At 37.3% G+C, this 15,513-nt stretch overlaps 1 pseudogene; it reads left to right on the plus strand.

Annotated features, from left to right (window-relative positions):
• The first annotated feature begins 339 nt into the window (after positions 1-339).
• The window catches only part of LOC131075193 (bidirectional sugar transporter SWEET5-like), a 39,232-nt pseudogene continuing 24,058 nt past the window's right edge, over positions 340-15,513 (plus strand).

The raw sequence follows: 15,513 nt of genomic DNA on the forward strand, positions 1-15,513 counted from the left end.
ATATTTTGTTTTAAATTAAAATAAAAAACTTTTATAAAACTGAAAATATAAAGAAACTTTTCGATTCAAACAAAATGGATAAGGAAAAACTTCTTTCATAATTAGAGAATGAAAACCAATGTATGTCAAGCACTATACAGTAAAGAGCGTGCATTTCCTTTTTTAAACAGCAGTACGTAAACACATAAAAAATTGGCATTTTTGCTGCAATATACTTAGATGTCCGTTTCTTGCCATTTTTTCTTGAAAGACATCTATTTAATACAGAACTCATTAATTTTATGTTTTGATCTTCAGGGAATTAGTGTGTTTGTAGGATTTTGAATTTACTTGGAAGAAATGGCGATTGAAGACACAATTCGTACAGTTCTTGGTATCTTAGGTAAGTCTGCAACGTTTAGCAATTTGTTACTTCAAATTTTTTTATTATTTTTGTTGTAACAACAATTTTTTACTGGAATTTCGTGTGCAGGGAGTGTGTTTTCGTTTATTATATTTCTCTCCATTGTAAGCTTTCTTTTTTGATTTTATTAAAATTTCTCGATGGATTTTCATTAGATTACATTCGGCTTTCCAGAGATTTTATAAAAAAGATTAATTTTTTTAAATGATGTAACACAATATTCTACCAAATTGGAGAAACATACGAGAAATTCAGATTTCTAGCTAGGGCATCGACACCCTAGCTCGTGGGCGGTCTCTGTTTGCCTGTGCGTCGGGGGAAGGGCATAGGGTCTTTTTGCGGGGAGGGGGGAATCTATTTCCTGGGTGGCGGGTGTTGGTGGTGGTGCGGTGACCTGTGGGTGGAGGGTTTGTGCAGAGTGCCGCAAGGGCTGGGGTTTTTTCTGCCGCTTCGTGGATTGCCTATGGAGTGAGGGGGGCTTTGGTCCGTATTGCCCTTTGGTGGTGCTCGGGAGGAGAGTGTGTTCGGTGTATTGCAGGGGTGTGCGGATTCCTCTTTCATCTCTATTTGGGGTGTCGGTTTGTCGTGAGGTGTGATGTCTAGAACTAGAGATGTCTAGAACTAGAGGAGAGGCCTTGGGGCATCACCCGGCATGGATTTTTGTGCATTATTAGGTTCGAAATCCCCATCCCAAGGTATCAAGATCTTTGATAATAATCTTTTTGTTTCAGATTTGGGGTTTGGTAGTGCTAGTATGTCTAATGGCTCTCGGATTACGAAGATCAATGGTTGTCTGGAGAGATACAGTGAGAGGCCGAAATTGGTAATTCCTCTGAAGATGATAGCCGAAGATGTTGAATACTTCTCAAAACACTCGTTATATTGCAAATTTTTGGGGAGCTAGAAGGGGAAATGGATATTATGATGTTGGCTAACAATTACTTCATAGTTACTTTTAATTGCATGGATGATCATAATAGGGTCTTTGAAGTAGGGCCATATTTTTATAACTGGGTGGGGTTGTTCATCGAACCTTGGCATACAATATTTAACCTTTCAGAGGAGCTCCTGAATCGGGTCCCATTGTGGGTTCGAATACCTTGTTTTCCGGTGGAATGTTGTTGGGAGGATGTGTTGTGAATGCTAACTTCATTGCTTGGGAAGCCTGTTGGATCTTCAACACAAACCTTGGGGAGAAAGGTAATGACTTTTTCTCGTATCTGTGTTGAAATTGATCTTAGTAAGCCTTTGCCAGATGCTATAGATATGTGTACGGACTCTTATTCTTGGGTCAACCGGCTTGATTATGAGACTTTACCATTCGGGTGTCGTCTATGTCATGAGTATGGTCATTTGTAGCACAAGTGCCCTAGGTCTAAACCGGCTGAGCATTAGCCTCAACTGTCTTCTCGTAACCTTGATGGGGCTGATAAAGGAAAAGCTTCCATGTCTGGTGAGGCTGTGGGTACTGATGGTTTCGTCCCAATTAAGACATATAATAGGAATCGAGGTCAAAAGGGGTCTTTATAGGAGAGATAGGAGGAGCATACTTTTAACAGATTTGAAGCCTTGGATGATCTTAGCCGGCAGGAGGTGAATCTGGGGATGCTTCCTTTGGATCATAGTGCAGCAAGGTTGGTTCCTGATAGTGTGAACTTGGATACTACCTAGGTTCAAGGGGAGGTTGGGAGTCAACAGATGGATATGGATCAATAGGTATTGGCTCAGGAGGGACCCATCTCTAGTGCTGAAGTGAAGAGGGTTGGTGGGGATGTTTCTCCTATAGCAAAGAAATTGGACTCTGCTAGGGTTAAACGTAATAAGATCTCTTCACATCTGGGTCTTCTTCAAAAAGACATTAAAAAAGGAGCAACAAAGAAGATTTTAAAGGGTAGTAGAAAGAAGGACTTGGATAAGAGAAAATTGATGGGAGAGAATTTGGCTGAGTTAGGGTTAGTAAAGACTCTAGATTCTCATTTTTCTAACCCCCCGAAATGATTGTGCTTGAACAATGGCCCTAGACAAAAAGTTGTTTGGGAATTGATAAGGAGTTATTCACCTGATGTTATTTTCTTGCAGGAAACTAAATTATCTGTGAAAAGTATATTAGGTTTGGTGCCAAAACTATCGGGGAGAGGCGAATGTCAGTGTATTGGGGCATATGGCTCCTCTAGAGGTGTGGCTTGTCTTTGGAACCCCTTGAGGATTCATCCTATATGGTGGGTTTATTCCAGATCATCTTTATCCAGGGTTGTTTCTAGTCTTGAAACTGGGGAATATATCTTGCCTACTAACATTTATGCCCCCACTTATCTTCATGGTAAGCAGAAATTATGGTCTCATATTACTTTTATGCATTGGCTTTTTCCTTTCCGTTTGTGGATTATGGCAGGTGATTTCAATGCTATCTTAGAGTTGAGTGAGAATAAGGGTCGTGTTATGTGGTTAGAGCCTTCTTCCTTCCTTCTTCAGGATAGTATATCAACCTTGAATCTTGTTGACGTCAAGCCCAGTAATGGTTTTTTCACTTGGAACAGCAGGAGGATAAGGGAGTATTGGATTGCGGAGAGGTTGGATCGCTTTCTAGTTTCTAGTTTTTGGGTTGGTGGGGGGTGGTCCACATGCTCTGAGATTTTAGATTGGAGAGGTTCGAACCACTGGCCCATCAAATTAGTATCTTCATCTACTCGGGTCGCTCGCGTTCCTTCATGCAAATTCCATCTAATGTGTCCGTGAGACTCTTCTTTGCAGGATCATGTTGCAAAGTGGTGGAAGAAAAGGAGGCCAGCCTTTGGCACTGCTATGTACACTTTTGCCAAGCAACTACAATTTGTTAAGTTTCAGCTTAAACAATGGAATTGTCAGTGTTTTGGTAATATTTTTCATGCTAAGACAGTTGCTCAATTAAAGTTGAATGGCATTACCAGAGAGATAAGAGAGCATGGAATGTCAGAAGCCTTGCTTAGGGAGGAAGATAGGGCAGTCAAGGTTTTAGAGGAGTGGGAGCTTAGGGGGAAAATCTAATAGAAACAGAGAGCTCAAATTTATTGGCTTCAAGTGGGGGATAAGAATATTGTGTTCTTCTTCAATTCAGTGAAAGCAAGAAGATATGGCAACTCCATCCCTATTCTGGTTAATGATAGAGCTGAGCAGTGTTTATCCTTGCAGAAGATTTCTATGGAGTCTACACAGTATTTCCAATCCCTTTTTAGTGAGGATTCTCAGGGGCAATCCGAAGAGAAAAATCAGGTTCTTGCTTGTATTCCATCTCTAGCTACTAGGGAGATGAATGAGTAGCTTATAGGACCTATTTTGTTGGATGAACTTGAGAGGATTGTTTTCCATATGAAGAAGGGGAAAGCTCTTGGACCGGATGGGTTTCCGATTGAGTTCTATAAATAATTATGGGGTATTATCAAATTGGCCTTATTGGAGGTGGTCCAAGAGTCCCAGAGGAATAAGCAGATGCTTCGAGCTTTGAATGCGACTTTCATTGCTCTCATCCCCAAGTGTGATGGGGCTGACCGGTTAGGCCAATTCTGCCCTATATCTCTCTGTAATGTGATTTATAAGATTATTTCTAAGCTGATAGTGGAAAGGTTGAAGAAATTGCTTGGGGGTATCATTTCTGAGGAGTAGAGTGGTTTTGTAGAGGGTTGTCAAATTTTGGATGGAGTGGTCATTGCTACTGAGACCATTCATTCCATGACAGCTTCCAAAGCAAAAGCTATGTTTATCAAGTTGGACATGACAAAAGCTTATGATAGAGTCTGTTGGTCCTTCCTCCAGAAGATTATTAGGGCCTTTGGTTTTGCTAATGAATGGATCCAATGGGTAATGAGTTGTGTTTCATCTTCCTCATTCTCTATGCTAATTAATGGAGATCATTCTGAGTTGTTTGGTGCATCCAGGGATCTTCGTCAGGGGAACCCTCTTTCCTCTTACTTATTCGTTCTTTTGGCTGAGGGTCTGGAGAGATTGATTAAGTATAATGTTGGAATGGGTATTATTCATGGTTGGAGTTAGGGTAATGACATACCTCCTCACTCTCATTTGTTGTTTGTGGATGATATGCCTCTGATGGGACTAGCTAGGATCAGAGAAGCTATAAATTTGTGTAACATCTTGGATGTCTATCTTGCTTCTTCTGGCTAGTTGATCAATGAGGATAAATCTTCCATTTTCTTCTTCAACACACCTGGAACTATTCAGTTGAGGATTGCTCATATCTTGAGATTCTAGGTCGGTTATCTTCCTTTGACTTACCTGGGTATTCTTATCTCTGCTGGTAATCCTCCCCAGGACTTGGAAGGGTATTTTGGACAAATTCCCCATGAAGGTTGAACATTGGACACACAAATGGTTATCCTTTGTTGGGCAGGTTCAACTAATCCAGTCGGTGGTTCATGCTCTTCCAATTTATAGGTGTATGTTCCAAGTAGACACAAGGTGGTTTGTGAAGGAATTGGATTTTTTGGCAAGGCAATTCTTATGGGTAGGCAACCTGTCCTCCTCTAAATGGAGTCTTATCAAGTGAGACTCGGTATGCAGCCCGAAACAGTTGGGTGGGCTTAGTTTAAGGAAGCTTACTTTATTTGGGGAGGCTTTGGCAGAAAAATTGTACTGGAGGTGGTGTGTAGAATAGGATCAAGGTTGGGCAAGGATTTTGTCTTACAAGTATTTGTAGAGGATCCCAAAGGAGAAAATCCCAAGATATCCACTTGCAAGAAAAGGCTCTACGATTTGGAGTACTCTCAAGAAAAGGGGCTGCACTGATAAAAGAAGGGGGTTAGTGCAGGATCAAGGGGGGCCAAAAAGTGGCGATGTGAAAAAAATAGCCTTCCTCACTCGCCTAAAAATGCGAAAATCCATGTTGACTTTTTGCTTGGCCTGGGTGTCAGTACACCTTGGCCTGGTAATTACCTATGCAAATTGGATATCGGATAAAATCGGATATCCGATTTTTATTTGTAATTTTAATTTAAAAAATATATTATATGTTACGTATTATCTAATACAATATTATATTATATAATATAATATAATATTATAATATAAATATAATATAATATATAATATAATATAATATAATATAATATAATACGTATTATATAATACAATATTATATTATATATAATATAATATAATATTATATTATTTATATATTATAATATAATATTATATTATATTATATATTATAATATAATATTATATTATATTATATATTATAATATAATATTATATTATATTATATATTATAATATAATATTATATTATATTATATATTATAATATATATAATATAATACAATACGTATTATATAATTATATAATATATTATTATATTATATATGTTATTTAAAAATAATTTAAGTGTTGAAATCGGATATCCAATTTTTTGAGACTCTTATATTTCGACAGTGACAGTCCCGTGAGTCATTTTTAACTCACGGGTCGTGCGAATTCGTCAAAATCCGATATCTGCTCCATCTGATATCCGGTGTTTTGACAAAAAATTGCTAAAAAATATATTTAGAGGTAAGAATTTTGTTGTTTTGAATCGTTTTCATTCATTTTTTGTATTTTTTGTGAATGTTTATTTGATTTTTCATTGAAAATATGGTTTTTTTTCATGAAAACTAGGTTTCTTTAAATCAAATACCTAATTGTTTAAATTTGTTAACTAAATTTAATTGTTTACATTCAATTAGGTTAAAAATAGGGGATAACAATGAAAACACTGACCAACCACAACTACAACAACCAAACCCTCATTTGCCAAACCCCCCCTTAATTCAAGATTTGATTGCACAAAATTTGAATGACTTGAGGGGGATTGCAGAAGTATATCGTAGGATCCCTCGTCTAAACCCATTGTTTGATCCTCTCACATTGATCGTAAAAACTATGGAAACCATGACTGAGGAGCATGATGCTGCCCTTTTGTGGCGAGATTCTATGAAGGAAAAATATGCAGATGGCTTGTCGTATAAGGATATCAAGGATCTTGAGATATCCAAAGCCGAAACCACCTCATTGTTTGTCAATCCCCGTACTGATCAGCCCGTAGATCCAAAAAAACAAAACTTTCTATCAAATGGTGCACAAATGATGGGATTGTGAAAAACTTTTGGGATCGTTGGTGGATGGTTTTCGACAAACCACCCAACAACAATCTTGATATCCCCTTCTATTTCATAAAAAAATTGTATGCTGAGTTTGTTTTACACAAACATGTGAACTACTTTGACATCCAACCTTTCTAGGGTGTAGGTTTAGGTATGCCCCAAAATAGTCTTGGGGTAGTCAGAGTAGTCCAGGGCCCATATGTCCCCCCTCCTCTTGTTGATCCCCCACCTACACTTCAACATCCTGATATCATTTGTGAGGCGGCTTCACGGACCATATCGGCTATTCACTCTTTGAGTAGCCTTTTTGTTTCTCAGGCTGCGTCAGTAGCTCAGCCTACTCTTGATGGCAGTGGTGCATCTGGTGCAGGTGACATGTCATCCTCGGCTCCACACATATGCATGCCCCATAGTTGTGTCATGTGTGGGCACATATGATTGGGTCCAGTTGGACAGCCTGTTGATCCTGCTGTGGACAGTGCAGATTACGAGGTGCATGAGATGCCTGATGCACCAAAGGTTATTACACAAACTGGAGGATACCCTGGGGAGTCCTCACATGCTAGAGATGAGGAGGCACAATCATCATACATTGATGATGTATTGGTAAGATTTGTGTTTTCACAGTTCATGTTATATTTTAATTAAATATTTATAAATTAGATAATATTAAGTACTAATTTTTATTTACATGGTCTATTTAACAGTTGATGACCGAGGATGAGTTGAGACAGATTCAGGAGGGCACCTTGTCGGCCATTTCATTTGGCCTCGATAGCTTGACGATACATATATTATTGCACCTAGTCGTTTGTATTTTATTGTACATACATGCTCATCATTTATATTTGTATTAATTAGATTATCTAGTAACTTGCATGTATATCTTATTTTACTCTTGTAGAGGACAAGCAGCATGAGTGCGGTGCAATGTGATCTAGGATCTGGTAGTGCAATTGGAGACAAGGGTTGAATGCAAATATGATTGAATGAATAGTTTAAATAACTTATAGTGATTATACATGTCTAGACATAGATTGATAGTTTCATATACTTATTGTGTATATATACAAAGAATCCTTGGCTTCACATCCTTGATGACTACACCCAGTATACCTGAAGAAGAAGAAGAAGAGATGCCTCGAGTAGATGTGTGTTTATTTTATTTTTTCATTAGTAGATATAATTTGTTATTATCAGTGACAATTATATGCTAACTTGTATCAATGTCATGTTTCTAAACATATGTAGGTTGTTTATGAAAATATTCAAAACATACATCAAGAGTCCTGCAAAGCTGAAGAGAAAACATGGAGATGAGGTAAACATGAATAGTTCAATTAAATAGTTCATTTTTATGTTAACTTTTTGAATGTGAATTATATAATATAACTAATATTAATCGTGGTTTGTTTTTCTTGTACAGGATCCTTCAGAGCCGAGCAGTGCGGCGAAGAGGATCGATTTTGATGATCCATCAGCAGCTTAGGATGTTATAGATAGTTTTGGGATGCTTACATGTCTAGTTGGCATGTATATTTTGTATATGGACATACATTCATGTATTTAGACATACATTTTGTTTCAGTTGGTGTTTATGCCATATTTGTGTATGGACATACATTTGTAATCATTCGACATTTTTATATATACAGAAGTTGATATTCGATCATATAAATTGTTGCCCATCTGAGGTTGGTGTTATCATGGAAATCTTTAATCTTCATTCCAATAATTAACAATGGTTAATAATGGCTATTTAATGAACAATACAATTCATTTCATTTCATCGTAAGTGTTGTTTTTATAATGAACAATATAATTCATTTAATGAACAATACAATACAATTTATTTAATGAACAATACAATTCATTTAATCAACAATACAATAAAATTCATTCAATGAACAATACAATTCATAAACAATACAATTCATTTAATGAACAATACCCTACGCATGCTCCTATTTTTCCCCCCCACTTGATCGAACGCTCGAGGTCATACCCTACCAGTGTCGTCCCTTGAGTGCCCTAAGTGCTCAAAATTGTCAAACTTTGACAGGCCCTAACTCGGAATCTGTTGCACCTGCAAACGATCCGTTTGAACCTACGGGGCCATGAGAGGGGTCCCTACAAAAGCCTATCTCGGTTTTTCAAGTTTCCCTTTGGTTTTATTAGGGCAGCAATTTTTCGGTTGGCAAAAAATCATCAGTCTCACTCAATGGAATGTTGTCGCGTGGCCAATTTCTCGATCAGCTCATCGCGATGACGAACCGTCAACTCCGACATGTCCAGTTAGGCATAATTACCCTACACATGCTCCTATTTTGCCCCCCCACTCGATCGAACGCTCGGGGTCATACCCTACCGGTGTCGTCCCTTGAGCGCCCTAAGTGCTCAAAATTGTCAAACTTTGACGGGCCCTAACTCAGAATCTGTGGCACCTGCGAATGATCCGTTTGAACCTACGGGGCCACGAGAGGGGTCCCTACAAAAGCTTATCTTGGTACTTCAATTTTCCCTACGGTTTTATTAGGGCAGCAATTTTTCAGTTGGCAAAAAAATCCTCAGTCTCCCTCAATGGAATGTTGTCGCCTGGTCGATTTCTTGTTCAGCTCATCACGATGACGAACCGTCAGCTCCAACATGTCCAGTTAGGCATAATTAACCTATGCATGCTCCTGTTTTTCCCCCACACTCAATCGAACGCTCGAAGTCATACCCTACCGACGTCGTCCCTTGAGTGCCCTAAGTGCTCAAAATTGTCAAACTTTGACGGGCCTTAACTTGGAATCTGTGGCACCTGCGAATGATCTGTTTGAACCTACAGGGCCACGAGAGGGGTCCCTAAAAAAGCCTATCTTAGTATTTCAAGTTTCCCTACGGTTTTATTAGGGCAGCAATTTTTCGGTTGGCAAAAAAATTGTCAGTCTCACTCAATGGAATGTTGTCACCTGGTCGATTTCTCATTCAGCTCGTCCCGATGATGAACCGTTGGCTCTGACATGTCGAGTTAGGCATAATTACCCTACGCATGCTCCTATTTTTCCCCCCCACTCGATCGAACGCTCGGGGTCATACCCTACCGGCGTCGTCCCTTGAGCGCCCTGAGTGCTCAAAATTGTCAAACTTTGATGGGCCCTAACTCAGAATCTGTGGCACCTGCGAACGATCCGTTTGAACCTACGAGGCCACGAGAGGGGTCCCTACAAAAGCCTATCTTGGTATTTCAAGTTTCTCTACGGTTTTATTAGGGCAGCAATTTTTCAGTTGGCAAAAAAATCGTCAGTCTCACTCAATGGAATGTTGTCACCTGGTCGATTTCTCATTCAATTCGTCGCGATGATGAACCATCGGCTCTGACATGTCCAGTTAGGCATAATTACCGTACGCATGCTCCTGTTTTCCCCCCCCCACTCGATCAAATGCTTGGGGTCATACCCTACCGGCGTCGTCCCTTGAGCACCCTAAGTGCTCAAAATTGTCAAACTTTGACGAGCCCTAACTCAAAATCTGTGGCACTTGTGAACGATCCATTTGAACCTACGGGGCTATGAGAGGGGTCCCTACAAAAGCCTATGTTGGTATTTCAAGTTTCCCTATGGTTTTATTAGGGCATCAATTTTTCGGTTGGCAAAAAAATCGTCAGTCTCACTCAATGGAATGTTGTCGCTTGGTCGATTTCTCGTTCAGCTCATCGCGATGATGAACCTTTGACTCTGACATGTCCATTTAGGCATAATTACCCTACACATGCTCCTATTTTGCCCCCCCACTCGATTAAATGCTTGAGGTCATACCCTACCGGCATCGTCCCTTGAGCGCCCTAAGTGCTCAAAATTGTCAAACTTTGATAGGCCCTAACTCAGAATCTATGGCACCTGCGAATGATCCGTTTGAACCTACGGGGCCATGAGAGGGGTCCCTACAAAAGCCTATCTCAGTATTTCAAGTTTCCCTACGGTTTTATTAGGGCATTAATTTTTTCGGTTGGCGAAAAAATCGTCAATCTCACTCAATGGAATGTTGTCGCCTGGTCGATTTCTTGTTCAGCTCGTCGCGATGATGAACCGTCGGCTCCGACATGTCCAGTTAGGCATAATTACCCTACACATGCTCCTGCTTTGCCCCCCCCCCACTCGATCCGATGCTCGGGGTCATACCCTATGCATGTGACATCCATGAAGGGATATTTTGTAAACAATCAGAAACCTTTAATGATAATCAAGTTGAAGCCTTGAGATTTATGCAATATGGTTCAAGTCCAAAACTGTACCCTGAGAGCATTTTGATTTTACTTATGTCTTGTGTATTATAATAAAGACCAATTTGCCAATGTGACATCTTCGTATGAGAGAAAAGCTTCATTTTATCTCAATATAGTTGTACCTGTTTCATTATTAGAAAAAATAAATATACAAAGATCTGTTATTAGTATCCTCTAGATTATGGATTTGAATTGATGTTCTCAATTAGTTATTATCTGTTCAGCTTTTCTTCATAAGGCACAACCATCTGGTGGTTATCATATGAGGACAACCATCCATGACTTTCAAAGTAATTGATATTTATTCCTACACCTCACACTCACAAGATTAATAATAAAATGACATTTATGATTCATCAAATGCCGACAAAGTCTAATCAAAGTTCAACTTCAAGATGTATACAACATATGATATTCAACTTCAAGATGCATACAACTTACCATATTCAAGCTCATGCCAACCACCACTTGGATATTGTTATATGTCGATTAAAGTACAATATATGTAATAAAACCATATAATCTTACAAAAAAGCCATCATAGACCATCTATGTCGATTAAAGTACATGTAGCTAGGAAATAGGAAATCATCACAAACAATATAAAAACTAATCTAGCCCAATCACGAAAGCTCAAAATCTACAATTTCTCCACAAAAAAATCTGCAACTTCACAAAACATTTAAAAAAAAATATTAGATCCAAGAATGTTCACGTCGGGTTCACCAATTAATGTAGCTAGGAAATAGGAAATCATCACAAACAATATAAAAACTAATCTAGCCCAATCACGAAAGCTCAAATGTAATGATCTATCCTAAACACACTCAATAGAGACATGAAGATAAAACATTCAAAAAGATTATGCAAACCATATGCAGATCTAGATGCTTCCTTCATGCGGCTCCATTGTTCTTCTTTCCTCTTCAAATAGTTTGGTTGTGGATCTCACCTACAAGTGCACATACATGGTTGAAAGCAAGAAGGTAAGAAAATTGCTCAAAAGTACTTGAAGTGTGATTGAATAGAAATTCGATAATCTGATTAGGCGTTCAAAAATACGATCAATTGGGGCCCTTGATTGAAGAAATTCATCCAATTTATAGATAAATTGGAGAAATTACAAGATTAGCATGAAAGATTCAAATGGAAACTGCAAATCAATATGACAAATTATGACAAATTTATGAGAAAATTATGCACTTTCTATGCAAAATTTATTGATTGATGATTTATGACAAAATTATGACAAATTGCTATGCAAGGATTTATGACAAGATTTTGAAATAGAAATAGACATTTAGGAGAAATTAAAAAATTAAGTTGGAAATTAGGAAATTGATGAAAATTAGGTAAATTAATTAATAATTTCTCATTCATTAATTAATTTACAAAAATAGGAGGAAATTATTTAGCCAATTAAATAAACATTTAATTGTGATGAGAAGACTTAGGATAAATAAATAATTTATTAATCCTAAAGGGAGAAATGACAAACAAGGTTAAATGATTAAATCACGAAACCCTAGAAGATGAATTAACAATGCAAAGATGACAATTAGGTCTTGATGAAAGATAATTGATGTTGATTTGATTATGATCATGATTTTGATAAATGCTTTGATTGATAAATGCGCCGAGGAACAATGACAAATTGATCCAAATTGACATGATTGAGAAGGACGAAGATCGATGACAAATCAATCGCAAAATGACAAGATTAACAAGGACAAAGATCGACCAAAATCATGAATGAAGATTGTTATCGACAAGACCAAATTCGAAAGCGAGACAACTGAAGAATGTAGAAGAATGACTCGATGCTCGCAAATGATAAAAACCAAGTGCGTAACATAGGAGAAAATGTTAATGCGACACAAAAACCTAAAATAAGGCAATGCACAAATGTTAAAGTATGACTCTGCAAGCATTGACCATTTTTAGGTGTCTACATTTTGCCCCTCTTTGAGACAATGCGATTTTAAGCGTTGTTTCAAAGAACAATAATGAAAATGCCCCAGACAATAATAATGACATATGCATGCCCCCTCGAGGAATTGGCCAGAAAAATTCAGAAAAGAGGCCAATTAATTGATAAGAATGATAGAAGATGATAGGTTCGAACGGATTGCCAAGACTGACAGAAGAAATGTTAGTAAGCAGAAATTAGACAGACGACAGGTAGAGATGAAGAAAAACTTGCTTTCACCAATGCACAGAAGTAAGTGAGAACCTTTATTTTAATGTAGCAAAATGGATGCGTAGCATCATGGCATTGAAGGCCAGAGCTGAAATGCAACCCTTTTTGCAAAAGACAGACACATCACAGACAAACAACAATCACAACAAAAAAGAAAGGGACCATGAACCATCCCGGTCACTCTAAATCACGCAGTGACATCATCGAGCAACATAGGAACATGATCGAAGCCAAAGGTAAATCAGTAAAAAGATAAGATGCACAAATTCCAACAAATCAAACAAACATCTTGATCTTCATTGTCAAAAGTTGAAAGTGCTGATAGGACGATCATGCTGTCTGGTTTCAGGACATGCGGTACCCCGTCTAAGACAGGACACAGTCTGGTTTCGAGTATACCACACCCCGTATAAGACCCATGATAGAAGTTCAACAAGGACAAATGATTTTGATGCTGATTGATATGACAATTCTGATCAGTTTGAATATCTAGGTTGATTGAAAAAGTTCATCTGTTTACGCATGATTTCATTAAAGCACAGTGTATGATTGATTGAATGTCGTTGGATGTATACTCAGTGATCTGTCTGATGCATAAGGGGGATATTTATGTTTTTGTTTGGCTTTTCAATTTTTTTGTTCATTTTTTTTTCAGGACTTTATTTGACTTTTTAGGGATTTTTTTCAGGACATTATTTGACTTTTAGAGATTTTTGTCAGGACATTTTTTCAATTTTTTTGAATTATTTCAGCACATTATTTGATTTTTTTGTTTGTTTTTCAGGACATTATATGATTTTTTTTTTGTTTTTATTTCAGGACATTTTTCAATTTTTACGATTTTTTTTCAGGACATTTTTCAATTTTTTTAAAAATTATTTCTGGACATTTTTCAATTTTTAAGAGATTATTTATTTCATGATTTTTTTTAAGAGATTATTTAGCGATTTTGCAGGTTGCCTTATATTCCAACCAAACTTTGTGTTTGTGATTTTTAATTAGGCACCTAGTATGTTTGCTAAGTAGGATGGAATGAATATGTGTTCACTTTGCTTGTCGAGTTTGACATTGGAGTAGGAGAGTATGCTCTCATCCTTCTTAGGGTGATCAGAAATCCAGATCTTCGATACCATTCTCATGTCTTGGATTGTTTGTTACCTTTAGAGGGCCTGCCTTCCCGACCATTTGCTTTCTTTTGCAAGCAAGTGACAATCATGAGAAGGGAACGACCCAAAGTGAGTACGGCTAGAATACCTTGGCATTCTAACTCACTATAAACAAATACCTGATGGGCGAAAGCTTTGAAGGAAGGGTTACATGGGAATTGTAGTTACTTGGGAAGTGATGACCCTTGAACTCTTTCTCATATCAACATCTAAGTAGGGCCTCATGGTCTAAATCGTGCTTGCATGACTACATTTGTTTGGTATCTTGGTGGGCTTAATGTCTCAATCACGCTTGCGTGACATCAAGGAGTAACACTTAACAGAAATCCTTACTAAACACCTTGTTTTAGAGGCCAAAAAACCTTTCTAGTTGCTTGAGAAGGAAAAGTTTGGATATCGCTGCAATGATCTATCCTAAACACACTCAATAGAGACATGAAGATAAAACATTCAAAAAGATTATGCAAACCATATGCAGATTTGGATGCTTCCTTCATGCGGCTCCATTGTTCTTCTTTCCTCTTCAAATAGTTTGGTTGTGGATCTCACCTACAAGTGCACATACATGGTTGAAAGCAAGTAGGTAAGAAAATTGCTCAAAAGTACTCGAAGCGTGATTGAATAGAAATTCGATAATCTGATTAGGGGTTCAAAAATACAATCAATTGGGGCCCTTGATTGAAGAAATTCATCCAATTTATAGATAAATTGGAGAAATTACAAGATTAGCATGAAAGATTCAAATGGAAACTGCAAATCAATATGACAAATTATGACAAATTTATGACAAATTATGCACTTTCTATGCAAAATTTATTGATTGATGATTTATAAAAAAAAATTATGACAAATTGCTATGCAAGGATTTATGACAAGATTTTGAAATAGAAATTGACATTTAGGAGAAATTTAAAAATTAAGTTGGAAATAATGACTTGGAAATTAGGAAATTGATGAAAATTAGGTAAATTAATTAATAATTTCTCATTCATTAATTAATTTACAAAAATAGGAGGAAATTACTTAGCCAATTAAATAAACATTTAATTGTGATGAGAAGACTTAGGATAAATAAATAATTTATTAATCCTAAAGGGAGAAATGACAAACAAGGTTAAATGATTAAATCACGAAACCCTAGAAGATGAATTAACAATGCAAAGATGACAATTAGGTCTTGATGAAAGATAATTGATGTTGATTTGATTATGATCATGATTTTGATAAATGCTTTGATTGATAAATGCGCTATGGAACAATGAAAAATTGATTCAAATTGACATGATTGAGAAGGATGAAGATCGATGACAAATCAATCGCAAAATGACAAGATTAACAAGGACAAAGATC

This window comes from Cryptomeria japonica, chromosome 11 (genome assembly GCF_030272615.1).
Source record: "Cryptomeria japonica chromosome 11, Sugi_1.0, whole genome shotgun sequence".
NCBI lineage: Eukaryota > Viridiplantae > Streptophyta > Pinopsida > Cupressales > Cupressaceae > Cryptomeria > Cryptomeria japonica.